This window comes from Hylaeus volcanicus, chromosome 8 (genome assembly GCF_026283585.1).
Source record: "Hylaeus volcanicus isolate JK05 chromosome 8, UHH_iyHylVolc1.0_haploid, whole genome shotgun sequence".
Lineage (NCBI taxonomy): Eukaryota > Metazoa > Arthropoda > Insecta > Hymenoptera > Colletidae > Hylaeus > Hylaeus volcanicus.
This window is the reverse complement of record NC_071983.1, coordinates 16,001,227-16,029,199: the sequence shown is the minus strand read 5'-3', so window position 1 is coordinate 16,029,199 and position 27,973 is coordinate 16,001,227. Positions and strand designations below refer to the sequence as shown.

Here is a 27,973-nt window from a genome sequence, read left to right as displayed (position 1 = left end):
CTGCGGACCTCTTACAATATATATATCGATTTATAATATTTATTGAATTACATAGGCACTATTTTGTTCCACAAACTTTCCACCTTTTAAAGGAAGCATACACGTTGTTTTCAACCATTCCGATATAATTCAGACCTGTCCCACCTACCAAAACTCAACATGGACTTTCTAAACAACCCAATATAAATTCTACACCCCTTTTTTTTAATTATTTTATTTGAGGTCACGTGAACTACGAGGTTATTAGTAACCACGTCAATAATTACAATTTAATTGTAATTTATTTAACATTTCATTCATATCTTGACTAATTTGAGAAATTCGTTTCTATTGTTAAAGATTGTCTGCATACTATTTGAAAGTTTAAACTCTATTCTATCGTGTTGTATTCCCTGACATTCTTCAATTAAATGTTTTACTGTTAGGGACACGTCACAAAAGTTGCATAACGGTCTTGATAGCGTCACTTGCAAAATTATACACAATTGTTTCGCGTATTGCTCGATTCAGTAACACGCGAAATATTTTTGCATCCAATTGGGAAAAGAATCTTTGAAAACAGTCATTTGATCGATTTCTATAGAAGTAGGTATGAACGAAATGTCGGTAGATTTGGTGTTTTAAATTTCCATGTATTTAACATGCATGTATTTCCTGCCAATTTGGCGTTCCTTATAGTCAGAAGACGTCAAATATCGGTACGAAATGTGACGTTCCCCCTTAAGCCGAGAGGCTGAAGCGAGCGGAAGCAAATGCTTAAAACAAATACTTAAAAAAAAATTGCAGCCCGTTAGCGAAGATAACGAAGCTAGCGATAGGCTAGAATCGACAAGAGAGCGGAGGCGGCAAGATAAAAGCGAACGGAAGAAAGAGAAAACTCGAGAGAGACGCCTGGCACACTCGAAATGATTGAAAGACCGAAGAAATTGAATTCTCGCATTCGATCGTGCCAGCTCGGGTCCTCTAATTGAACGACTCCTCTTGTCCTTGTTCCTCCCGTCCGTTTTCGCTTGTCAATCGGTCTACCTCTCTCTCCCTCTATATAATACCCTTCTTCTACGCCACACCACTCATCTTCTCGGTCGTTTAAGCGATTCTCCTCCTCCTATCCTTTAGCCGACTCTCTCCTAGCCAATAATTCGTTTATCATCAGCGTTTAACCGTCGAACAAATTAGCACCGTTAACGACAACTGTGTGGAAGCAGCCAAAGAAACGATTCGCGAAGAACGTAATCAGGGTATTGGAACGTTTCCGTCGAAGGCTGCAAGAACTGTGACGAAACGGTCTACCTTACCCTCGGGGTCGTCAACTTTAATTGCGTTACTTTTTGCGCAAACTTTATGACCCGCGTTCGACAATTGTCGTTTCGCTGGAAAAACGGTCTCCTCTCGGCGTTCAACGACGATTTCATATTCCTACGACGGGAATGTTCGCGTTGGGTCAATCACTGACGAATCAAATGCGGAGGACTTTAGGGAAAATTCTTGTGCTGATTTCTTGGTACCTTTATTATGTCAATACTGATAGTCGGTAAAAAGTTTTACAGCTGCACGATGTTTGATATACATATCCCATTACTTTTGTAGGATATCTTATATTCTTTTTCCGATAATCACAATAGTTCGTGAAATATTTATGGAGAAACGGGACTTGTTTACATTATCCATCGTAACGATTTAACCCTTTGCGTTCAAAAAGTAACGTATCTTAACGTGATGCAGTAACTTGAGATAACTCTCGGTTGCCACTAAGTTCGACAAGGAAATCAATCAACAATGTTTGTTTAGGTTAACCCTTTCAGACCTGAATTAATTTTTCTTCTGGTACTAATGTAATTTACTGCTTGGGGTTAACTTGGACTAATATTAGTATGGAAAAAATAAAAACAAAACCTAATAGTGTAGTTTTCGAGGAAAACTGATCTTTCTTCGTGTAGGTAATTTTTTAATTTTGTGTCTTCAATTGTGGACGCCAGATCTGAAAAGAATAATTTCTTTGGAACTCGAAGTATCAATAAAATGATTTGATATTCAAAAGCTTAGCGTTCGTGACGTTAGAATGTTAAGAAAGCATCTCGTGTTGCTGATAGATATCAGAAAAAAAGGTCTCGTGTGAAAAGGATTAATAAAAGTGCACGCGAAAGCTTCCCATGGATTCTTTCCTCGGTCGAATCTAAAATGGTCGGGCTATTTGGAAACGGTAACGTCCGACTGGCAATAAAATCGGGCAACGCGGAACATTCGTCTCGCGCCTGCACGGATTTCTCGAAAATATAAGCTTCGCGCGGCTCGCACGGAAACGCGTGTGTACCAACCTCGTTGATCAACAAAATGGCGCAACGGCGACAACTGGATTCAAGCCAAAATTCGGGCTGTAAATAATGAACGCCCATTGTTTCTGCGTTTATAAAGCTATGCGAATGCGTCACGCGCGATGTTAGAGTTAAATAAAAAAAAAAGAATAAAAAAATATCGTCGTTTCGAAATGGCGCTTATACGTGCGATAGATTGTGCTTTCAACGTTCGTTCGACATTATAAGGTTTGAAAACGCAAACATTTTTGAGCTTCTCGTTTATTCATATTAAATTTGGCATTCGTGAAATTTCCTTGCGAACTCAATCTTTTGGCGATATTTTATTGACATTTAAAATTGCTCGAGTTCACTGAATAACAAAAATAATATAATTAATATTTACTGGTCAAGTAAGAATTTTATATTAGAAATTCCATTTCCGCTCCGAAATTTCTATATTTGAATAGCCACTAGAAATATAACTTGATTTTCCACCGTTGAGTAATAATAGCTTCCGACGGCACATCGTTCTTTCGATCATGAATAATGAGCTATTCGCGACCTATACATTTAAGCTAATAAAACTTCGGAAGGGGTGTTTTTGTTTTCACAGCTGACACTCGAGCTGAAGAAACATAAGCAATGGCGGGGGTGGTTCCCCTTCGACTATCTCTAAGATAGACGTATTTATATTTGTAATTGTAGTGTACTTGATTCTAGATTTTGATTTAAATACTTTTCTAGTATTATAATACCAGTATCGGTGGAGTTATTACTTTCTATACAGAGAAAAACTTTCTGTGGACGTCCATTTACGAAATATACTAATCGATTATAGTCCAAGAGCCAGAGCCAAAAAAAGTCTGAATTTACTAAGCCTAGTTTTTTTTATAGTTTATTACAGTGGTTGTGTACATAAACATACTGCGGTCAGTCAAGCGAAACTGAGAACAGGGGTCTGAGGTACGCTGTCGAAGCTGTCGTATCTGGGGTACGAGGTAATTAAATGAATTGACTAAGGCTGAAAATTGTTATACAAATAGTATATTGCATATAAATGAAAGTTATGACAGTCAGTCAGGCAAATGTGGGGACGGAGCTGGTCAGTCGGCCACAATATGGCCGCAGTATGTTTGTGTACACAACCACTGTAATAAACTATAAAAAAAACTAGGCTTAGTAAATTCAGAGAGTTTCTTTAGCTCTGACTCTCCGTCTATTACAAAAGCGATTGCTGTTCACAAAGCTGAAGTAAATAAAGATAAAAAACGATCTTGCGAAGATATCGAGACGTCGACTGGTCCCTCGGTCGCGCGAATAAACAACGCGTTCGTTGTCAGGTTACCTGGAAGGCGTGGATCGTTAATCGTCAAATTTTCACGAGTGGCGCGTTCCTCGGCACTCGTGCGAGTGGACCGCCACCGGTGGAGGTATATAAGGGCATTGTTCGCTTCCTGTTTTGAATATCGAATTTACGAGGAAAGTTATGGGCCGCGCCCGCGAAATCTTTCCCTCTCAACCGCATGCCCGTCTCTCTTCCCCTTGGCGCTACTCTTCCCCGTCGAGATTCTAACTTGGCCCGTAAAACTTCGCCCGGAACTCGTCTCCGAATGGCGGACTTTCCTCTTAAGGGTCTCCCCGGCAAGCGAGGAATACGGTCGGCGGTGTCGTAAGAACGACCGTAAGATCCGCGATTCGTTTTGCATTCCGCGGTATCACGAAGACGCGAGAAAACCGATCGTTGGAATGATTTGGAACGGCAACTCGATGGAAAAGAATAAGAGAGGGACCGCTTCGAAACTCGCAAAACTTGCGTCGCGACTGTCAGCCGTGTCTTGAGGGGGGAGGGCATTTCGATACACGCGATCCTCTTTCCGAAGGAGCATTAGGTTTTCCCTGAAAATTCCCGTAGTAATTTGATCACTGGGATTTCTTGCGCATCGGTTACTTAATGTGCGAGCTCTCTGGACGTCTCAGCGCGGGGCGAGCACGTAAACTAGTGGCGCCATATGCGATGCAAGGGAACGGCTCATACGCCGTGACTGTACAGAGACTGTCACCGAGCGTTTCAGCTGATTCAAAGACTAAAGTTTCTGTTTGAAAGATTCACAGTGCTATCCATGGATGTCATCGAGACTTCCGAGTCGATGGACGCTTCTGAAGCACCCTTCGTGAGGTCACGTGGCTCTTCAAATATCAGAGCTCGATGACGTAAATTCACGAGAATTACGGATTCCCCATCAGCTGATGGAGGTGTGTACCCACTCGCGATTCGTCCCTCTCTCCAACACAACGAAATAAGGTTGGGGTCGAAAGCGCGGGCCTCTGCGTTCCCCGAATGGAGACATCCGAGTGCAAAAGGATTAAATTACAGTTTCGATTTAGAATAGACCACGAGCATCGCGTTCCTCCGAATTCTTCGAGTATCTCGACGCTGGTGTCGGCGGTGCCGCGAAAGAGGAAGTCAGGGAAGACGAAAGAGACGCGGAAAACAACCAAAGACCTTCGGGCGACGGAGGCGTCGGTTCCCTTCTCGAGATAGCTGTCGAAGTGGTGCCGACAAACGGGAAAAACTCGTCTCTGCGGTAGGTCAAAAGTCGAAGGTGGAGGCACTCGCGTCGTCCTTGCGAACGATGTCCCTTCGCCGGAGGAAGAGACTTCGAGGGTCCACGTTCGGAGTGTGGCTTGCCGTTGTCACGAAACCTACCGATTCCACCTGACGTCGTTCACCGACCTACCCTTCGCTTTCAGATCACGTGCACGCCGTTGCGCTAAGCTTTCCTCCTCTATCCCCCTATTTCCGAAGCATCCGATGCTGAAATCACTCTCTCCGGGCTCTCTTCCCTCCACTTTTTTCCATTTCCCCTTGGTGCGCGTTTTTCGTCCACTTCTTTTTCGGTACTCGCGAACAGGGCCGTGACCGACCATCTTAGGCGCTCTCTTCGTTCCCTGGTAGAGATGGGGCACGTTTAGACCTCTCTCGCTTTGGACTGTATTCTTTCCTTCTTTTTAGAGTTTCAGGCAATCGGGACCTTCGTCTTTGGTCTTTCTCGAACAGGTTTTATAGGATCCGAACGAGTAATCTATCAAATGTTTCTAAAAGCTATTGGTATATTTAAGTTCACGATGAAGTATCTGAATTCAATCATTAACGCCTTGACCCGCATGTCACCCATGTATGGGTTGACAAGGGTTTTCATCGAAGAATAAATAAATTAATACCGAAAGTAAGGAGTTGACAAAAACTCATTTGGATAGGAGTGGTAAATTCTAAAGATGTCGCAAAAGTAGGTTCTACCATAGATGTTAGATCGTGTCATTTCTAATTCTATGGAAACCAAATTTTTGCCTCACAGGAATTTTCACGATAATTAGTCCACCAGTCTACGTGTTAAATATAAAATACTGTTTCAATGCATTGCTATAGCATACACACCCTCGTTCATAAATATGTGGGCACTTACTACCTCCAATGAATAATTAATACACACCGTAAATTATTACTATAAAACTTTTGTTGCTAAATTCTATATTGGATGTGTATTTAACACATTTAATAATATTTAATGTTTTTGAGTGCCATATTTAATTTGATAGAACTATGGGATCATTTAGATAGAAAAGTTCAGAAAGAATGTTCAATATATCAAACACATTTATGGCGATATATTACAAAATAAATGGAATGATATTACTATTTAATTATATACAACGTAAATTATTACTATACAACTTTTGTTGGTAAATTCTATATTGTATGTGTATTTAACAACATTTAACAATATTAGATGTTTTCAGTGGCATATTCAATTTTATAGTAGAACTATTGGATCGTCTAGATAGAAAAGTTCAGAAAAAATGTATCAAACACATTTATGTCGAAATATTATAAAATAAAGGAGGTAATGTTATTTCATATACATACAATGAAGAAATTAATAGTATCCAAGTTTGGTAAAAGAGATTTGAACATTATCTAGTTATCTCTATAGCTTTTTATCGTTACTAATGTGATATTAAAAAAAATACTATTAATAAAATATATTCGCTAATGCAACATATCGAAACATAGATGATATAATCGATATTAATAGATTCGCAACTTTTATTAGATACGTATTTCTATTAAGGAAGTGACCAGATACTTTTGAGCGGGGATGTATATCGACATCGATAACTAAGAATTTATTTACATGCTCCAAGTACACTACAAATAGCATGTCCACTTGCAGGTTAAACCCGAAGAACTCGAACCGCGTGAAGAAGTAGGAGGAGAAAAATGGAAGAGGATGCGGGGACGATGGGAAGCAAAGCGGAACGCAAAAACGAAGGCGAACAGCGCGAGAAGCGAGTACATACATAGAGGGTGAGAATCTTCGATTTTACTCTTTGGCGGGCGTTAATTACGCGCAAACGTACACCGACCAGACACGTTTATCGAACCACCTGCCGAACGCTACACGTTTTTTCCCCACGGCTCCGAGGATTTACCATGGCAATTCACGCGAGGGGCAACTTTTGGTCATCCTGAGAGAGATCGCGCATTGACGTTTCCGCGATAACCTAGATATCGTCGCCATTCGCCCGACAGCCATACGCGTACGATCGATCACATGCGTCCTAAACGTGATTTTATTTCGTTAGCGCGGTTCCTTGATTTCGCACATTTTTCGTGTAGCGTCTGCTGATTTTTTATCGTATTCAATTTTGATTTCGTTAATCATTTTGAGAAACGTAAAATCCGCCAAGGAGATTTCTTCAAACATTTCGATACATCTGAACGAGATATCTCGCTACTAAAATTTAATTTTTACGATTTTATAGACGAGACACCTCGCTACCGAAATGTACCTTTTGTGATGCTACGAACGAGGTATCTCGCGTAACAATTTCTGTTATCTCGTCCACAGAATCATACAAATTACATTTTGGTAGCGAGATATCTTACCCAGTGTTTCGAAAGGGTTAACACGTTGAACAGCCACGTCAGCCATATATGGGTCTTCAACGATTTTGAGGGCTAGGTATTAACCCTTTGCACTCGAGAGGTGACTCTCAGTCACCACTAGGTTTCCTTTAGGTTTAATTTTATTAGAACTCGAAGTGTCAATAAAATGATTGTCGTTGAGACAAATGATTTGCAAATCTCAAATTAGAGATCTCATTTTCGAAGTCAATCAAAGCTTAGCATTCGTGACAATAGAATGCTAAGAAAACATTTCGAGTTGCTGATAGATACCAGAAAAAAAGGCCTCGAGTGCAAAGGGTTAATAAAAATAACTCTGAATAGAATTCATAAATTTTGACAAAAACACAAAAATAAATAATACGACAAATGTTGCATTCTCTAGTTGCAATAGAGAATAGAACAATTGTCTCGAGACAAAATTTCAACCCCATAGATTCACTTCTATGTGAATCAGTGTGGCAGTCAACGTGTCAATAGACATTCAAGTAGAGAAGTAAATATAGAGAAATCATTACTATAGAGAAGATTAGACAAGCCCACGCATAGCAATTTTTTTTTATTACGCGTCTCGCTCTTCCTCCTCGATTTCATCGCTCACACGCCGCACCGTGCGCATTAAACTTATTTTTTAATTTTTGTCGAAATGGTGGTCTGGGCGCGCCTCTATCTTTCTTCCCGCCGACAATGGTTCGGCCGCGTGAGAACCTGTCTCGCGAATAACAGAGCCGCGGAGAGAAAGAGCTACGAGGAACGTCAGCCGGCGAGAAACCGAGTTTTCTAGACACACACAATTTGTCAAACCGGCGCGCCCACGCGCGAGGGGCGGGCGAATGGTGCGGGAGGAGGGGAGGGGGGCACGATGAACCGTGTATTTTCCCAGCAGATTTTCCACGAATGAAATTCGGGCCATCGCGCTCGTCTCCTTTCTTCGTCTCTGGTTGTCGGCCAACGTCTTGTACAGACACGGCCCCGTCGTTTTGTTTCAACGTTTCGTATCTGCTCGTCGCTCGCGCTCCGGCATGGCACCGCGTTGTTTGGACGGTTCGTTTGCGGAGGGAAGCAGGCGCGCATTCGAAAATCACGATCGAGGACGTACGTTTCCCTCGTTCGTTGTCGTCTGTTCGCACGCGCCCGTATATCCTCGTCGGTGGTCTCGTACGTGAGTCGGAATACGCTGGCAGACGTTCGCGAACGGCCTCCGTTGTGTACACGCGTTTCCACGTTCCCGACCCCGTCCAACCCCCTCGTCACCTATTTACCTACCCCACCCACCTTCATCGCCGCTTCGTTTACCCTTTTCCGTAAATCGTGACTCGTGACTCGTGACTGGCCGATCACCGCTCGTCTCTCGATCGATTTTTCCTGCCGCCGCTACCTCCGCGTCGCCCCTGGTCGTTCCTTCGGGTCCCTTATCGACTTCGGCACGCTCGACTACGGACGAACGTCGATGGGATTAAATTCGAGAGCCCCGACCTCTTTCGATTCGGCGACGTATTCCGACGAATCGCGGACCAATCCTGACGAATGGTACCGACCACGCTACACGACTCGTACCGGGCCAAATGGATTTCTAATCGAGGTATCGGTATCGCGGCCTACCGACCTTCGGCTTAGTCTTTCCTCTTCTCTCCGTCGGCGAGCGTCGATTCCAGTCGTCCAAAAATCCGAGGGTATTTAACTTTGTTTATCGCGAGTGTTTGGAAAAGTCGATTCGTTACTCAAATACCAGATTTCGGTCTACCGAGGATTGAATGACAGGAGGATAAAAAGGGCATGGAAGCGCAGAAGTCGAGAAATAGAGATGGTGCGACAGGTCATAAAAATATATATTTTTCTTTTCTCGACAATACTTCGTTTTCAGTCCTTTATCCTTGGAGTATCTCCATCCATTTCCGTAACGCGTAGTATTCCACATGTAAACTGATTCGTGAACGGTCTCCTTTTATATCCATTAAAAATCATGTTAGTCTCGGTCCTTAAAAGCTAATTCAAAAAAATTGAAAATCATATTTGTGCGAGACTTTTGTTCTCTAGAATCACCTACTTTGCTCTTAAACAGCACTTGTCACCGCTCATTCCATTTTCCAGTAACTTATGACCGTACGTGTACAGAACGAACGTGTATTCTTATATAAAAAGTGTTGTTCTACGAAAGCTCGCAAAGCAGGGTCGTCAATGATCAACGAACCCGCGCTTCTTCGCGTCGACGATTCGCGACAACGCGATCGCGCAATTACGCGTACGGGTTTACGTTGGCGATTTACGGCCGCCTCGTAGACTCGGATATATCTGTCGTTGGCTATCGCAGTATCGCGGCATTTAAAATGCTCGATGCGATCTGCGTTAGACCGCGGAGTTTCGTGCCGCGGGGTAGTCGAAAACACGCGATTTCGCTCGGCGCGAGTCTGCCCTTCTAATCGCAGAACTCGAGCGAACGTGTTTCCCGGTATTGCCGCGCGAGCCACCTCGTTTTTAACGCGAGATTTACTGGAACGCTATGCCGATCGATCGCATCGAATACCACCACCGTCACCCCCATTGGGATTCCTCGTTTCGGGGAAGAAGGCGCGGCTGGCTTCCAGCCGGCGATCCTTTTCCTTATCGGTCGCTCGAAGCGCAATGCTCGATTTCTCGAAATCACTGCGCAAAACCCCTTAACACGTTCAGTGTCTTACAGAGCAAAGCAACAAATTTATATGAAATTATTTTAGCAAACGCAAGATCTAGCATTTATTCTACGAGTAGTGGCCTAAACGGAAAGCGTTAAACATTTCTTTTACCTACTGCCATTATAGTTATCGCAACTCGTGACGCGTGTATCTCGAAGGATTTCTGATTCTATTATGATAAATCTACAATGTTAGCGACGATCAGTCTCTATCAGTCTTCAACTCTCATTTTTCAGAATGCGATATTAAGTTGACTTCAAGGAGTCTCTCGCACACGCCGATTCCTGTATCCACTGAAAGATATCTAGTTTGAAATTACTCTGAAACGAACGAAATCCTCGAAAACCTTTTGTAGCACGTATCAAAAGAGTAGGAGAAAGAAATCAAAATATTACTGCGAAGACTATGAGGCTGGGGCTGTGTATAGACGACTGCTTTTAGATCCATCACACGAAACTTGATTTCTAAGGTAAGTCATTTGCCTCTGTCCGCACAGCGAAGTTTCCGTTCCGCGGACCCAGTCGTCAAGAGGTTGAACCTTTCACCCACTCACACAGACACACACACGCACCCGTCGCACAGTCGTGCCGTGTGCCACCAAGCTTCCCGAACTCCGAATGCATTCTTACAATTCACCCTCTTCTTGCAACCGACATTTTAATTAAATCGCGCCGGAGAACATTGCAAGACCGGAGACCACATTTTGAAATATCCGAAGAAATAGTTTCGGTGAACGAAATTGGTTCAAAACGATCGCTTTGTATCGATTGGTTGAACTTGAAAAATGTCGAAGCGGGAAGGCTGAACTGAAGGTGCCTCGAGCAGAACAGAGAATGGTTTCGTTAATTCTTTTGAGACGGAAATGAATCAAGCCACGAACGGTTCTATACATTCCGATATTCCGAATCAATGAAACTAAGAATTATTAAGGCTCCTACTCTGCTCGAGGGTCTTTGTAACATCGACATACTAACAGATTTTACGCGTTTACGGTCCGCGCCAATACGGAAAATATGCGCAAAACGCGTGCAAATATATATTAAATATATATTTCATAAATTAATGTACGAGTATTAATATTCCATTTTGCATAAATTTATATATTTTCTGCGAACGTTTTTCGTAATTGGTATACGCTATAAATAATTGTAATCTGCAATACACGTGTCAAGTTCGTTCATCAGTTTTCCGATTAATAAAAATTAGCCATAGGCTAGAGTTCTATGGTCAACGTTCGGAAAACAAATTTAGGATTTACCGCGGCCAATCGAAGGAAGCGACTCAACCGCGTATAATTAACATCGAATATTCGGTTTTCACGGTCGTTAAACCTTCCCACAGACGAGTGGGAAAAAAAAAATGTAGGCCGTCATCGGGCCAGTGGCCGACGTAGAAACGACGAAAATCGAACGGCGAAGCGGAGACGGAACGAACGATTGGTCAAGCGCCGAATCAATTGGCTGCGGAGCTTTTTGATTCGATCAATTTACCGGACACGCCGGCTGTTTCGGTCTCCCCTTTCTCACTTTTTCCACGGTTCCTATACTCGCGGCGCCGCTCGACGCAAAACGGCGATTCATCAATTTCAACGTATCACGGACAGCGTTCTACGCAATCTGCTCGCTGTCGATTAAAAAAGTACTGTAGGTGCGAGTTATCTGCGCACGACCGTATGACTGAACATGAATGACAAGTGTTTGGGACACACGGACGGCACGAGTGTTCGAATTGCATCGATGAGCAGAGAAACAAGTTCAAAACAGACCGCTCTCGAACAATCCGAAGGGTAAACGTTACGCTCTATGTCTGGGATGAAGAATTGGAGCAAACGAAGGGATGTATGCGCTCTGCCTTCAGTTTAAAGCGCGACACTTATCGACAATTCCCTGTATATTCGTTAACTTCCATATGACATTGTTGCAATTTCGTCTGCGCATTTTAGGACAGCATTCTTATATCATTGATTCTTAAGAAAACACAAGGGAACATCGATTTCTCGAAACCATGACCATTTAACGTTATCTGTACTCCGCGACACTTATCGAAACTTCTTTGTAACTAGCTCAATCCTACGAATTTCGCTTTCACATCCTAAGCATGTACTCTTATATCATTGATTCTTAAGAAAACACAAGGGAACATCGATTTCTCGAAACCATGACCATTTAACGTCACTCGTACTCCGCGACACTTATCGACGATTCCCTGTACGTCGCTCGATCCTACGAATTTCGCCTTCAGATTTCAGCCCAGTATTCTTCTAATGCTAACTCTCAAGAAAACGCAAGAAAATATCGATTTCTCTGTCGGTTCTTTCTTGAACCACCACCTCGTGGAACCTCTCTGCGCCGTTGATTCTCTTCGAAGGCAATGGTCGACTCCTTCCTCGTCCCCGTTCCATCTCAAGGGAACGCCAACTTAAATTCGCTCGGCGAGCTTTTAATTCCACGGATTGACGCGGAATTTCGAGCCGACGGTAGCCGCGTCCCGCCACCGCTCCTCCGTCTCCGTCGTTTCGTCGCGCTACCGTGGACGAGCCGTTGGCCCTTTCTCTCTTCTCGCGCGACCGCTTCGAGCAAACGGATTGAGCGAAGCAAACGAAGTAAACGGAGCGAACGGACCGAGCGGAGCTTGAAAATCTGTCGTATCGATCGGCACCATTCGCGAGCGCTCCGGAATTACGGGTATCGATCGAACGGGACGAAAACGAGCACCGCGACGATCAGGAAACTCCGCGCGTCCATACCACCACTTTCTATCCTCCTTTCCGCCGTTCCCTGCCCGCGGGCTATCTTCTTTCCTTTCGACCTTTCCGCGGGACGGGTCGAACGACCATCTCATTTCCGTTCTCCGAGAGACGATTTTCGCCGCGCCTACGTTTCCTCCGTCGCTCTCGAGGCGAGTATCCGTCGTTAATCCGGAAAGACCACCGGAAGCGTGCGGCCATGAATCTTCCCCGCTTTAGTCGCGGGGAAATTCGATTAACCCGTCCAAGGTGTTCGAAGGAAACGTCGCGGATGGACGAGTGGCGAACGGAGACGCCTCGACTCCGTGGAAATCGCTCGGAACGCGACCCCTCCGCGTTCTTACGTAACCGGAATATCGAATTTAGAACGGCTGCCGTTATGTAACGCACGGGCGCAACGTACGCGACACTCCAACGGCGTCTTTCTTCCGTGTTAGGGGAAGCGAACGGGTTGGGAGAATTAGGTTTCGAATGGATTTTGGGAAATGGTGTGTTTGGTTGGGATTAGACTCGGCCGGGGAAACTGTCGCGGTAGAACACAGAGAAGGCGAGCTGTGTTAGTTTTCTGATTTAGTATATCGTTCGAATGTTTATCAAAATCAACATATTTTCCGCATCTTGACGATGCATTTATCGAAACTCTGGCTTAGCAAAGCAGTTCAATCGATATTTATTATTCATAAATTAAAGTTGAAAATGGGCGTGAGCGTATACTCTTGGTACTTATTCCTGATCATTTTTAAAAATGGACGAGTGTAAAGAATCTTTACTAAAGACCACGCCACGACGCTTATCGAAAATACGAATCTTAACGCTTCTCGGAGATAGGCATGCTCGACGTTTACATCGGAGAAGAGAGTAATAGTAAACGTATGCGATAAACTTTCGGAACCAGTCGTACGCTTTTACTCTTCTACTTTGATAACTCATTACTAGATGGTTATGCAAATATATCCAGATATGCATAATCCATGCGAAGACACGAAATGTATTCCCTCGAGCATAGAATACACGCGAAACGTTAAAAATATAGGAACTAGTATGCGAAATGCACGCGGATGTGTAGAATACGTGCAAAATTTGCAGATGTCATCGTCATTGTCAACGCGTTCTCCACTGTCATCATCACCGGTATATGTCAGCACGTCACGTGTATCATGCACGTTATATTATATACAGATCGCACATCTACCGATGCGTAATGTTTTCAAGGGAAATTCTACGAGCCACAATACGATGAAAACGATGGTTTTGTAGACAGGAGAAAGAATATTCAAAATTTAAGCGGGAACACGAACAAGTATCTATGAAGCTCGAGATTATTTGGTATCCACTCGACAAAAGTTTCCAAATATCAGGATTTTACGACCCGCAAAGGTAGCGTTACCCCTTTAACGAGAAGGAAAACGAGGATATAGCAGTGATACGAAATCAGCACAGGACCTTGCGATGCATACTTAGATCACTCAAAGTTATTTCTGTTTCAACTCCTTCGGTATTCACCCATTCTGCACACAGGCACAACCGTGTGTTTAGGTGTCCACGCAACTTGACACTTCCTATTATCCCCTCCTCAGGAACAAGTTACCAAATATCAGCAATTTTCGATCTCAGGAGTGGCATTACTCCCTTAAGGGTAGAAAAGTTCCACGGTGGTTGAACGCGTAGACACGAGAAGGAAAACGAGGAAACAGCAATGATACGAAATTAGCGAAGAACCGTTCGATGCATACTTCGATCACTCAAAGTTATTTGTGTTTCTACCCCTTCGGTATCCACCCACCCTGCACACAGGCACAACTGTGTGTTTAGGTGTCCACGCAACTCGAGACTTGCTATTATTATTCCCGCCTCAGGAAAAAGTTGCCAAATATCAGCGTTTTTCGCTCTCGAAGGGTTGAGGAGTCGAACGGAAGGGCGGTTGGACGCGTGGACACGGGGTGAAAGGGACGGTCGAGGGGTGCCGCGTGAAACGGCATCGGAAGAAGGAGCGAGGGAACCGAGAGGCGAGCGGCGGCTGCCAGATAAGATAAGGGTGAGAAATCGCGGCGCTCTTGGATGCGGTAACATTAGAGCGTCCCCCGACACCGACGCCGCCCCTTTGTCCCCTTTCTCTTCTGCTGCACCGCTTTCACGTTCGTCGAGACAGGCGCGCGTTGCTCTTCGGCTTAACGCTCAAGCCCGAATCTAACTCCTATCGTCCGCCGCCACGGTATCGTTTCGCCGTGTAGACACGCGATACCGGAATATCGGAGTGTGTAGCTCGCGCGCTCCGTTGTCGCCACGGATTCGACCGGTTGAGGAGGCAGGGTCAGGCGACGATGTAACGTCGGATTAACGGGCAACTGTTCGATGCTAAACCATCCGCCCTCGTCGGATCGCGCATAGATCCAGTTCGCGTCTTCGTCGCTTGGCCACACCATCGATCTAACTTGCCGCGTACCGCTACGGTGATATCCTCTTCGCTCTTCGATTCCCTACGTCTGCGTCGAGCACGATGTTAGCTATTCGAAATGAGCAGAGGAAGTTTCTAAAGGATGTTTCTAGAAACTATTGGTATATTCAAGTCCATGGTGAAGTATCCGAATTCTATCATTAACCCTTTGCACTCGAGATGTTTCTTAGCATTCTATTGCCATGAATTCTAAGCTATGTATCTAGATTTAAGAATAAGGTCACCTTTACCTCGCCGACAATCATTTTATTGACACTACGAGTTCCAAAGTAATTAAACCTAAAAAAACATTAGGTATCGTAGATTTGCTACGTGAAACCTAATGGTGACTGCGAGTCACCTCTCGAGTGGAAACCCTTTCAGACCTGGCGTCCACAATTGAAAAATTACCGACACTATACTCTAAGGTGAACGTCCTTATTTGTGCACGTGATGGAAGACTAGTTTTTCTCAAAAACTACACCGTTAGAATTTTTTTTCTATTTTTTCCATATTAATTTTAGTCTAAGTTAATCCTAAAAATTAAATTACATTAGTACGAGAAAAGAAAATAATTCAAGTCTGAAAGGGTTAACACGTTGAGGCCATGTTACCCCAATATGGATGACAAGAGTTTTCACCGAGGAATGAATGAATTAATTCTAACAGTGAGGTGTTGAACAAAATTAATTTGGTTGGGATTGATAGATTCGAAAGAGGTCGCAAAAATGAGTCCTACCATAGATGTTAGATCGTGTAATTTCTAATTGTATAGAAACCAAAATTTAGCATCACAAAAATTTTCACGATTATTAGTCTAATGGTCATCGTGTTATATATACATTTTTGTTTGAATTCGATGCTGTAGTATGTATATCAGCGTGTATAACTAATTATTTGTTTACCTGCTGCAATCACACTACAAGTAGCATATCCGAAAGCGGTACCCCGTTTTTGGACCGCTTCCTCTATGTAGAATCCAGAACATAGGTATAGACTACGCTTAAGGGGTTAGTCGCAGTCAGGAAAATGGAAACGGACAGTTTCTTGTGTGTTTTTTTTATGGTATTAAATAATAATTTTTATTAATGAAATGTAAATATATTACAAAGTATGTCTTAAAGAACTATAAAAGAATTTTTGTTTTAAAAAAAGGTTAATTCATTTCGTCATAACAGACGATGGCGTGGGTGGCCACTTGGTTTGCGGTGAGCAAGATTTCTTCAAACTGGTGCACCTGAAAACAAAACTAAAGGTAGATTTAGAAAATATATTAGACTAACGTCCCTGATCGAAGGATTTTTTACTTTCTTCTATACTTTTCTTTTTTATCATGTATTGAATCGCTTAATTTTAGTGAAAAAATGGAAAATCAACTTCAAATGTACGCCATCTTGTTTTAAATTGATTTTTTCCAAAATCCTTCGTTCAGGAACCCGCTAGACTAATATATTTTCGAAATCTACCTTTGCTTTTGTTTCCTGGTAAACCAGTGTAGAGAAATCTTGCTCACCGCAAACCTATGTTTTTAAATCATCGTCTACGTCATCGGCTGTTACGACGATATAAATTAAACGTTTCGTAAAATAAAAAATGTTTTTTAGTTCTTTAAAATATACTTTATAATATACTTAATTGTTATTTATGCAAATTATTATTTAATAACTAAAAAAAAATCACAAAGAAAAGTTGTTTTTCCTCTTCCTGACTGCGACTAACTCCTTAAGAAAAGTATGCACAAAAATGAGGAAGTAGAAATTCTGTGTCGAATCATCAACGAGTCGAGGTGCTAGAGATACAGCGATCAACTTGTGTACATATTCGTACAGACGGAATTTCTTCAGAGACACTGGATGCTATCAGATATCAATGGATTCAACAGGCTCGATTGAATCGATAGTTTGTCAGTATATATTTAGTTCAAAGATCTAATGGAATTTCCTTCGAGTTACGGTCTGCTTAAATAAATACGTAGACTTTGCTGATGAGTGAATTAGCAGATCCTGGGCGACACGCGCTGATATCCTAAATTACTGGAATTGTCATATCGTAGACTGATTACAAAAGCATAAAAATGCCTTAATTCAATATTGTCGAGAAGAGAAAGATGTAACGACTTTAAAATGGCCTACATTAAATAAATGTTCGAAGGCTAGAAGGGACGAGTCATTTTTATTTTTCGATATTGAATAGGGTCCTTTGAACACCTCGTGTCGCATTACGTGGTCGAACCGCGATTTTCTTCAAAGGCTCCTCCTCGTCGAACGATCCTTATCGCGATACAAAAAGATCCACGAAAAGCTGCTTTCATCGGCGGAGTCAATGACATCTCTCGCCTTCTATTTTCAATATAGTACGAAGCAAAAAAATGGAGTCTCTCATCGAGTACCGCTCGTTGCCGTTGAAGATAAAGTACTTTCGCTGATTATCGATTTTTAGAATCCAGTCATCAGATCGGGAGATCCCCAAGGAGACCTTCGACGTAAATTGTGCAGCAAACAAAGAGAATACAAACAGTATAAACTCGCGAGGAAAATAAAGAACGAGTGAAAATTAGCTGAAGAATCCGAGCTGATCCTTGAAAAATGTTACGGCAAAGCATTCCGATTCGAGGGATCGACGCTGCCCTCTCACCTTTAGTCTTCAAGAATTAACCCTTTGCACTCAAGGACTCTTTTTTCGGTATCTACCAGCAACTCGAGATGCTTTCTTGGCATTCTCGGCATCAAGCTCAGATTAAACTAATTTGAGATTTGAAAATCAGGCCATGACAGCTTTGCCTCATTTTATTGTCACTTCGAGTTCCGAAATAATTAAAGTTGAACATACATTATTGCTGGTTGATTTACTGCCTTTACTTTAAAGGTTCGCCACTGGTCGAACCTAGTGGTGAACCTTTTCAAACTTTTATTATATAGTATTTAATTATATACAATTTACGTACAGTTCCATTCATCATTCAATTAAATACCACGTAAAATATGTTTCCATTTAATCGATAAAAGTGTCGTTAAGACTAATCATTTGTCTGATCACGGTAGAAGTAGGTGAAAACAATTAAAGGGTCGGTAGATTTAGTGTTAAAGGAAGCCACAACATGACAATAGACAAAGAACGACACAATCAGTACCTAAAGAATAGTCCCAGCAGGATATTCAGAAGCCTCTACTCTTCAGCTTCCGAGGGTTAACGAGACTTTTCGACGATATGTTAATAAACAGCACCGTGACCTCGCACGAAAATGTATTCACGTAATCGCGTACTTTGACCGCACCATCTAATTACGTGGACCCTAGGTGCGTCTCATTAAGTATGCAATGCTCGCCCTGCCGATTCAATAGCGACTCCGCGATACGATTCGCCAGGAGCATCTTATTAGCGAACTATTACGAGGAGGCCAATAGCTTGGATCGTGCAGAATCGTGTGCAAGCTTCACTGACGTCAACGGCTATTTGCGCGTTCCTTTTCAAAAGAGTACTATCGCGGGCATCGACCGTTGCCACTCTAATTGGTCTTTTAAATTAAAGATCGACTTCGTAAAAAGGTCGATCCCCTATTGCGAATACCCGTCTAACCATTCCGCGTCTCGATTCCATCGGTTGATCGATTTCTCAGCAATCGATTAGGCGCTTAAACCCTTTCGAGTACAGATAGCTAGTTACCATCGCGATCAACTCGCGAAGCTTACAAAAATTCACGGAATTAAAGCATCGAAATAATTGTACAGCTTGTCGTACATAATTTTACATGGCATAATGAGTAAAGGTTCAAAATTTACGGGACGTAACTTTGATGATTATTCGAATTTCGGATGAATCCTTCTGTCACAAAATTCGACACGATACTTCAAAATATGGGAACAAAAGTTCCGGTTATTTTTTGTTAACCCTTTGCACTCGAGGCCTTTTTGTCTGGTATCTACCACCAACTGGAGATGTTTCTTAGCATTCTATTGCTACGAGTTCTAAGCTATCTAGATTTGAGAATAAAGTCACCTTTACTTCGTCGACAATCATTTTATCGACACTTCGAGCTCCAAAGAAATTAAACCTAAAGAAACATTAGGTATTGCAGATTTGATGCGTGAAATCTAATGGTGACTGAGAGTCACCTCTCGAGTGCAAGGGGTTAACGATCACCGTAAGTAGAATTGGCGAGAAATGGTCAGACATGAACGAGTTGTATTGTACCCCAGACAATATTAACGCACTCCATAAGTAGAATTGGCGAGAAATGGTCAGACATGAATGAGTTGTATTGTATCCTAGTCAATATTACCCCGTGGCACTTTTTTCTGATATCTACCAGCAACTCGAGATGTTTCTTAGCATTCTACTGCCATGAATTCCAAGCTATCTAGATTTTAGAATAAGATCACCTTTACCTCGCCGACAATCATTTTATCGACACTTCGAGCTCCAAACAAATTAAACCTAGAGAAACAGTAGGTATTGTAGATTTGCTGCGTGAAATCTAATGGTGACTGAGAGTCACCTCTCGAATGCAAAGTGTTAATAAAATAGAATCGCGCGGATAAATAAATAATACGACGGAGTCCTCTCTAGATAAACCACTCCTGAAATTCGCATTAAAAATATTCGCAGTCACGGTCCTGCAATGCAAAAGACCAGAGAGGGTCAATCTTTACCCCCCGACAGCATACTTTCTCCCCGCGTCGCATCGAATAACAGTCGAGAGAGCAAACAATGGACGAACGATATTATTTTTGGCGAATTCCGATAGAAATTTCCATTGCTCGAGATCAAACTCGAGAGACCTGTTGCTCCAAAATATTTCTGGCTCAACGAAGACCTGATTCGTAAACGAAATTATAGATTTCATAGGCGATTGCGCCAGCGCGACGCTAAACGACGCGCGGAGTAAGGAGAACGAACAGCGACGCCTTAGCTTCCGTCCGATCGCGTTCCGTTCGCTCAAGGAGACGGGTCGATGGGACAACGGCGTTATTAAAGCCCCTAGGGATAGCGACAGGGTAAGCAAGGGGCATTGAATTGACGGGGGCTCGTTCCAAGAGGGGTGCGAACGGGTGGCGTGGCGAGGCGTCGCGGTGTTGGCTGGAACGATCCAGAGACGCGCACGCGAGTATGCGGGCGTAAATACATCCCATGAATTTAGGTTAGCATGCGAGCAAAACCGCAGCACTTCACAGTGCGACCTGAGCCCGCTAAATATTGTCCGGCCACGGGGATGATAATCGACTCGAATTAACGTAACAGCCTGATCAGCGGCTGCACCGGGCGAATCGCTTCCGGCGATTAGGATATCACTGCGCCTTCTTCGAGGAAGTGCCAACCCAATCGTCCAAAAATACGCTCAATGAGTATTTATTCCCGATGAAACGAATCCTCGTTCTCATTTTTTTTTCTATTAGAAATGAGGTATACGTAAATAATAAAATACTGAATTTATCGATTAACTTTAGCTTTATTCACTAAATTGTCACGAGCAAACTGTGATCTTTTCTAAACGAGGAAAGTGGGTTTTGCCTAAACGAAAACTTCCTCTTTCGTTATTCAGTAGTGACAGATATAACGTTATATACATATGTTCTCAGTAAATTTATTTTTGTCGTAAAATGACATGTTGCTGTTTAGTAAATATTCCAACATTTTCCTTTGATGTTGTTTTCGTAAATCTTGGAGACTGAGAAAAATTCATTTCTGCTTTTTATGTAAAATGTTGACTGCCATACAATATTTGCGAAAAATATGAATCTAACGTATTGTTTCTATATAATTGAAATTTATTCTTATTCAATTTAAGCTTGTACTTATTTTTACGACTTCAAAAAATTCCCACATTTCATGTAGATATATTTTCTTTAACGTTTTATCTTCACGATTAATTTATTTAGTTTTTTAGTGACTATGCCTGCCCTGTCACCTATATAAAGTCAGTCCCATAAACATGCGTACCCTCTATGAAATTTGTTTAAATTAAATTAATTTAAATTAAAATGGTCGGTTTGATGTTTCCAAGTGTATGTTTTTACAAATACAAACTTTTTAATTGTTTTGTTTTGTTTGTATAAGCTTATTCATATACATATTTATAATGAAAAATTCATTTGGTAATATAAAAACTGTTATTCAATTTAGTCAAACTTCTTCAATGGACATAGAGGGTACAAATATTGATGGGATTGACTGTATGTATATTAAAAGTGACACAGTATGAAGCTACAATGTTCGATGTTACTTTAGGTAACAACCCGTACCAAACGAAACAAAAATCAAATATTTTAGGCAGCTCTCGGCTGCTTCTTTGGATGTTTAGGCGTCATTTCACCGGCCGGCTTGTCCGTCAGCGATTAATAACACGAACAGAAGGCAATCGGAGAACAACGTTTCTGTATTCGTAGATTGAACGCGATTCGTGGTTCAATTAATAACGCCGTTTGTGTGGGCGGTTGCGTTAATACGCTCGGTTAAACAATTCGAGGAGCGTATCGATTTCCAGTGCTTGCCAAAGCAGCTTTTCGCAGACTCCTGCGTAGATCGTGCGACGATATTACGTGGTCGTCCAGACGACGTCCTCGAGGAGAAGCGCCGACCCGTATGCGCTATAATAATTTAATATAATGCCAAGTATCGGGAAACTCGCAGCAGCGTAACAATAGAAGGAGACCGGTACGGTAGTCGATGGAGTCGCCGTGAAATATTCTCGATACAATAGCGACGCTTCTTTCCTCTTGGCGTTTCCCAGCTTACAAGTTGGACCGCGCAATGACCCAGCTTCGTTTCGTCACGTCTCCGTAGCTACTCCTCTCTATTATATATCTTCGATCGAAAGTGTAAAGCAATACGATTCGACGAAAGTACGTTGATTTCAGTTTCCTAGGGATAATCAAGAATATCCATTTTCTTCAACTTTATCATTATTCATGTGTAACTTCTTATACGACGTCAGATGTTTTTTTAGTTATCACAATCCCATTATTGATGTTACAGGTATAAATGCTCCTAACAATAATATTATTCTGACAATAATATTTATTCTGAAAATGATATACATTGTAGACTCGCGAGGATAAAATCATTGCATCGCAGGCTCCTTGCACCTCCTTACAAACATCTGGGAAGAATTAATATAATGTCAACATTGTGTCTAAGAAGTTATACTTCTAACGCGCGGCATTCTCCGCATCACCTTTTTAAGATTGAAAATCTTTTTATTTTTGAACAGCCGAAATTCATATCCCGTTATATGATGAAAGATGCTGTGAGGCGATGAAATGAGTGGGTAGTAACAGAATAAATATGTCCCGTTACACAGCTTATGATACATACGTTTATGATACATACAGTATCATTCAGTGTTCAATTAAATATTAACAACAATTACGGTTAGGAATAAGTATTCACTCGAAACATTAATCGTGAGAAATTTATCAATATTTTAATATCTGCTGATTGCACCAACTAAATATTAATTTCTGACAATAGTTAATTTAATTATTAACAATACTTACTATTTAAACAATGATGGGAAATATGATTATGCTGTGGGTAATAATGTTTAGTACATTTTTTTGTGGATAGAGCCAACGAGCCTACGAATCGACATGTCACGCGGTGTTGTTCGCCCTTCCCCTTTTCTGCTTCGATAGCGAGCCGCGACCCTTGACACAGGTATACGAGGGGCAAGAGCTCATTCTTCAACGATCCTTCGGTCGATATGGATCTCGCGATCGCGTCTCGCGTTCCTCCTATTTTTGCGTAGTGTAGTTTCCCGTAGTTATCGTAGCTTGGTATTGCTTATGGGTATCTTAGTTTAGTTTGCTTAGTTTTAAGGCATGCGTGGACAAGTGTCTACCCTCTGTCAAATACTTATTAATCATTTGTTCAATTCTTTTGTTTGTTCGTAGGTCCATACTGGACTCGCAACCTCGTTCTCCACTTCGGTCACTACTGCTTGATGCTATAACCGGAGTGACCAACCGTGTGGCTGGCCGAGGTCGGTTGCCGTCCTCTGGTGCGTCCGATTCGAGAGAGAGACCCTCGACGCCTCCGAGAAATCTTCTACTCTCTGCACACGTCAGGCGAAGTCCAGGTTCTCGGTGATGCACAGTAAGGCCAAAAGTGCAGTAAGACGGGTGCAAGTCGGCCCCTGCACTCCTGACAATGTGCAGGAGTAGAACTCCGTCTCAGACTCTACGATCGTGAGACGTACCTGGTATCGCCAGGGTCAGGCGCCCCGACGCGGTGCTACCTACGTCGTACACTGTAAGGTCAGGACCGGGCCCTCGGCAACAGGTATGCAGGGAGTAGCGTACTGAGCGGAGACGTTGATTGTCTTCCTCTCGAACCAGGCCCACCAAGAGGAAACGGGACTGACTCTGTAAGTTCACTTACGTGGTCGCGTCGTGTCGCGATTTCCATTTTTAGCTTCCACTTAGTTCAAATAATTATTTGGCAGAGCCAGACTTAAACTTTGCAAATCAAAGGGAGTTTGCTTTCTTTCATTTCCACGGCTTAGTATTAAGCTCGTTGACTCTATGTAGAGTACGCATCTACGTATGTATTACTATTCCTTAGATAGATTCCTTCTATCTCCGGATCTCCAATCGCAGCAACCTCCACGTCGTGAGATCTGGTAATCGGTATTATCGAAGTATCGTTCGTCACGAATAATATCGAGCTAATGGCTGCGAACTGGTAATAAGATCTTTAGATATAAAAAGTGTAAAGTGTATAGTGTAAAGTGCAAAGTGGAAAAGTGTAGTGTAATGTGCAAAAGTGTAAAGTGCAAAGTGGAAAAGTGTAAAATGTAAAGTGAAATTAGATTTAGATTAGTCAAGCGAACGATACGCGTCCATAGGATGAACCACTATGTGTATACCTCATTCATTGAAATAATATTTACGTTTTCTAGTGAAAAGGACATTTTATTATTGATTTATAATATCCATAAACATATTTAGAACATTTCGTTTTATCATTTAAGGAGATTTTACTGTAGCAACAAAAAAATGTTGCGTTACAATTGGCTCTTAGTACGTCACAAACCAACGAAGGGGTTTTCTGAGGAAAAAAATGTCCTGTCGCGGGAAATCATTAAGTATGGTGCAGCAGGTGGTAGTTTGCGATCAGTTAGTCGTGAGATATCCTGTCACTTGATTTTCAATCTTTCCAACTCTTGCGTGTACACGAAGCCTGTAAATTTTTTTTTCTATAAATCCTTACGAACATTTTATGCGGTTTCTTGAGTATACCTACGAAAATTTCTATGTGAATCGGCGCAGCTGTTTACGAGATTTTATTTAGCACGTCGTTGAAAGCATTTTTTTGAGGTTATTTTTGAGGCTCGTTTTTGAGGCACGACTCGATTACCGCGACGATTAACGACGAAAAACTGTTCCGAGAGGAACAGGCCACGGATCGTTGCGAGATCTTCGTTAATTTAAAGTAGCTATTCGTAATATCTAGACTGTCGCAACGTCGAGGAGACAGCTGTGCTTGCTTAAATACTCTTGTTAACGGCAACGACGTCAAAGCAAATTTGAGTTACCGTTTCAAGTACCGTTCCGGATGAATGGTGAAAAGGCGAATCGTCGAAGCAAAGGGTTCTGCGTTTTCGATTTGACGCTCTTTAAACGGCCATAACTCCACCAAATTACAGTGGAAATTTAAAACTAAGTATATCATTCGAAAGAGCGTTAAATTTCCCAACTCCTTGATGCAAAACCAAAATTTATTACGTAGATTTAACAACTGAAAAATTAGGTCAAACTTTATATTGTGAAAATTTGTAAAAATTTGACTTTTTCTGTATTCGTCTTTCGATTTCAAAGACATAGTTGTTTGGCGGGCACGCCTCGGGAGAAACTTCCTCGAAGTCTCAGCTTTTGAACCGTATTGTCAAAAAAAATTGTGCCGTGGCATTTTAAGGAAAAAATTACGTTTAAATGCAAAAAAGCGTTCAAAATGCCCGGTTCCTAAATCAAAACTCATCGGTTCACCTGCGCCGAAAACATCGATTTTTTGCTTTGTGAAATCAATCGTGTTCCAATCTCCATATCATTTATCGGTACACCGAGGTTAATTTTAATTAAATAATCTCTAAAAATGAAAATACTATGGATACATGTTCAAAAACATATATTATTCACCTCGCACTCAGGCTCTACACACGGCTGGGAGAGACTTGAGGTGTCAAAAAATCGGTTTCTTTCCTAATTGGGGAGGCTTGGGAGTATCACAAAAAAATACATCAAACCCGATGTCAAGTTAATTTTAAAGTGACAAGTCGATTTTTGTTGAAAAATATCGATTTTCACCTAACAATCCACGCTTCTCTGCATTTAAACGTAATTTTCTCCCAAAAATACCACCGTACATTTTTTTTTGACAATACGGTTCAAAAGCTGAGACTTCGAGGAAGTTTTTCTCGAAGAGTGACCACCAAACAACTATGTCTTTGAAATCGAAAGACGAATACAGAAAAAGTCAAATGTTTTTAAATTTTCATAATGTAAAGTTTGACCTAATTTTTCACTTGTTAAATCTACGTAATAAATTTTGGTTTGGCATCAGAGAGATGGGAGATTTAACGCTCTTTCGAATGGCGTACTTAATTTCAAGTTTGGACTGTAATTTGGTGGAGTTATGACGTGGAGTTAAAGAGTGTCAAGTCGAAAACGCAGAACAAATATTAAAAGTGAAAATACTCGAGAATAAGGCGACACAAAGAATATCTCTAAGAGTAATTTTTTGTTGGAAATTTGTTGTACAATTGACACCCTGCGTATGTGCGAACTTATACGTAGACACCCTGTATACATGAACATATTTATACAAACATACATTTGGAAACATGAAACCTACCATTTAATCTAAACAAGTTTCTTCAAGAGAAATCCATCAAAACATTTCGTAAGAAATTTTTTTACTTCATTTCAAGGGATAATAGAGTTCTCTTTGATCTCATCACGGATGCAAATTGTAGGTAATCGTTGTCCAAGTGGTCCACTCCAACAGGTAACAATTTATTTATATATGTGAACGAGTTCGACGCGCCTAACTTTCGGTCAGCCGGATCGAATAGCTCGGTCTGACGCGCATTCCCCGAATCGATGAAGACGGAAGAACGCCGCGACCTAGTTGAACGAAATCTGCATCGACGCGAGCGAGATTTTTCCCTGGGAAAGTTCTCGGTTGAAGTTGCTTCGCCTTGACAAGCTAAACTCCTCTGTTAACTGAACTTCTTAAAAGAGCGTTCCAGAAATCCCTTTGACGGGCGCCGAGGCGATTACGTGGCCGCGTATTCACGGTTGGGTCACGCGGCGGCGTGTCCGCCCGATGATAACTGGATCGTACGAATCCCGTTTGTTGGAAAAACAAACGGTATAACGTGCTCGCGTACTTACACCAACAGCCTGGCAGCGATTTCACGCGGGCGTTATATTCGTTAGCCGTAAATTGGCGCGGCTGTACCGTTACGTATCACCATTTTCCATCGACAGAACCACTACGGAACCCGCCCGTATTCGACATATTTATTTTTCCCAGCGATTTTTCAAACTTTACTTCGATATTTTATCTTTCCCTCTCTCCCACCAACACACAGGAAACCCGTTTATTTTACTTTCAAATCTGTTCGCGGACCGCGGCTTTCCGACTGATAAATACGGCTGAACCCTCTACGCGGCCGGCATTAAGCGCAGCCGCTGAACGAGGACGAAATATAATAAAGCGAGCGAGCCAGCAGCGCCCCGCGCAAAGTTTCACGGAAATATCGTTTCGGAAAGAGCGGACCGAATACGGCGCTCGAGAGTCTATTTCAGTTGAAAGCTTTTCCGCACGCTCGAGATCTTGCGGCTTCCGATTCGTTGCAGCCAAACGAACGGTTATACAAACTTGATTTACATCTAGCTAGCTCCGCGGACTCGATGCGCCCAACATACCGACAAAGACGACGTGACAGGGAGACCCGATTCCCTCCCTGATTGGTATAATTTCGATATTTTGAAACGGGAATCAAGGATTCGCAGCCTCCTTCTGTTCTAATAGAAACGCTGCCGAAATGAAGGATTCTACGAAATGGGGCTTTAGGATTTTGTTCCTTTGTTCCTTAATAAAACACGAAGTGTTTGAAAGACTGGGGGTGAGAATGTGGGAAGACAAAGTCTGGTATAGTGACTTGCAGACTTTCGAAAGCAATAGACGGTATTTGGTAATAATCTTGTTTATTCATTATCAAATCGTTTATTCAAAACGTGACATCTTAAAAGTAACTCTTAAATCAACATGTACTATATATGTATCTAAACAATTCTTTTCTACATTTTTAAAATACACTCAAGTAACTTAAGTTCCTAATAAGCGGTTACAAACTCGTACTCGAGAATTTGAAAATAAGGGTTTCTTTTACAATTCTGTTTTCCTGTAATTGAAGAATAAATCTGAACATCAAATCTGCTGTCCATGCTTTCTGATACGAAGAGTACATCTTCCTCCATTTCCCTTTACATTGAAACTTCACTCGAGTCGACTATATTAACCAGTATGTTGTTTTAATTTCAGGCAGCCGAGCAATACTTGCACGTCGATGGTTGCCGTAGTCGAGACGATTTCACCGAGGACGACGGGTAAATGAGAGGACGTAGAAGCGAAGCAAACGGGAAAGACCTCTGGATGAAACTGCGGAGACGCCAATAACTCGCGTACCACTAATTCTACCGTGGTACACGAGGTTTGGACATGAGCATGACGTCGCATCTCGAGGGGTAACCGCAGCCACAGGCGAAATCATTGTCCAACGAGGTACAGGCGGCTCTCGTGGGAATTGGAGTCAATAATTTTGCTCTCGTTGCTAAATCTCTCAATTTTAAGGTTATG

General features: G+C 42.1%; 1 protein-coding gene and 1 long non-coding RNA gene across 4 annotated transcripts in view; one reads left to right on the top strand and one right to left on the bottom strand.

Annotated features, from left to right (window-relative positions):
* The window catches only part of LOC128880864 (uncharacterized), a 125,616-nt gene extending 97,649 nt beyond the window's left edge, over positions 1–27,967 (top strand). The window contains exons 3-5 of one of the 2 annotated variants that reach the window (XR_008457928.1): positions 6,527–6,660; positions 10,169–10,401; positions 27,659–27,967. This is a non-coding gene — a long non-coding RNA (uncharacterized LOC128880864). Of the gene's footprint in view, positions 1–6,526; positions 6,661–10,168; positions 10,402–23,001; positions 27,632–27,658 lie in introns of those variants that run through there. The other variant, XR_008457929.1, reaches the window with a different exon arrangement.
* The window catches only part of LOC128880862 (tyrosine-protein phosphatase Lar), a 589,166-nt gene that overhangs the window by 509,171 nt on the left and 52,022 nt on the right, over positions 1–27,973 (bottom strand). The window lies entirely within an intron of this gene.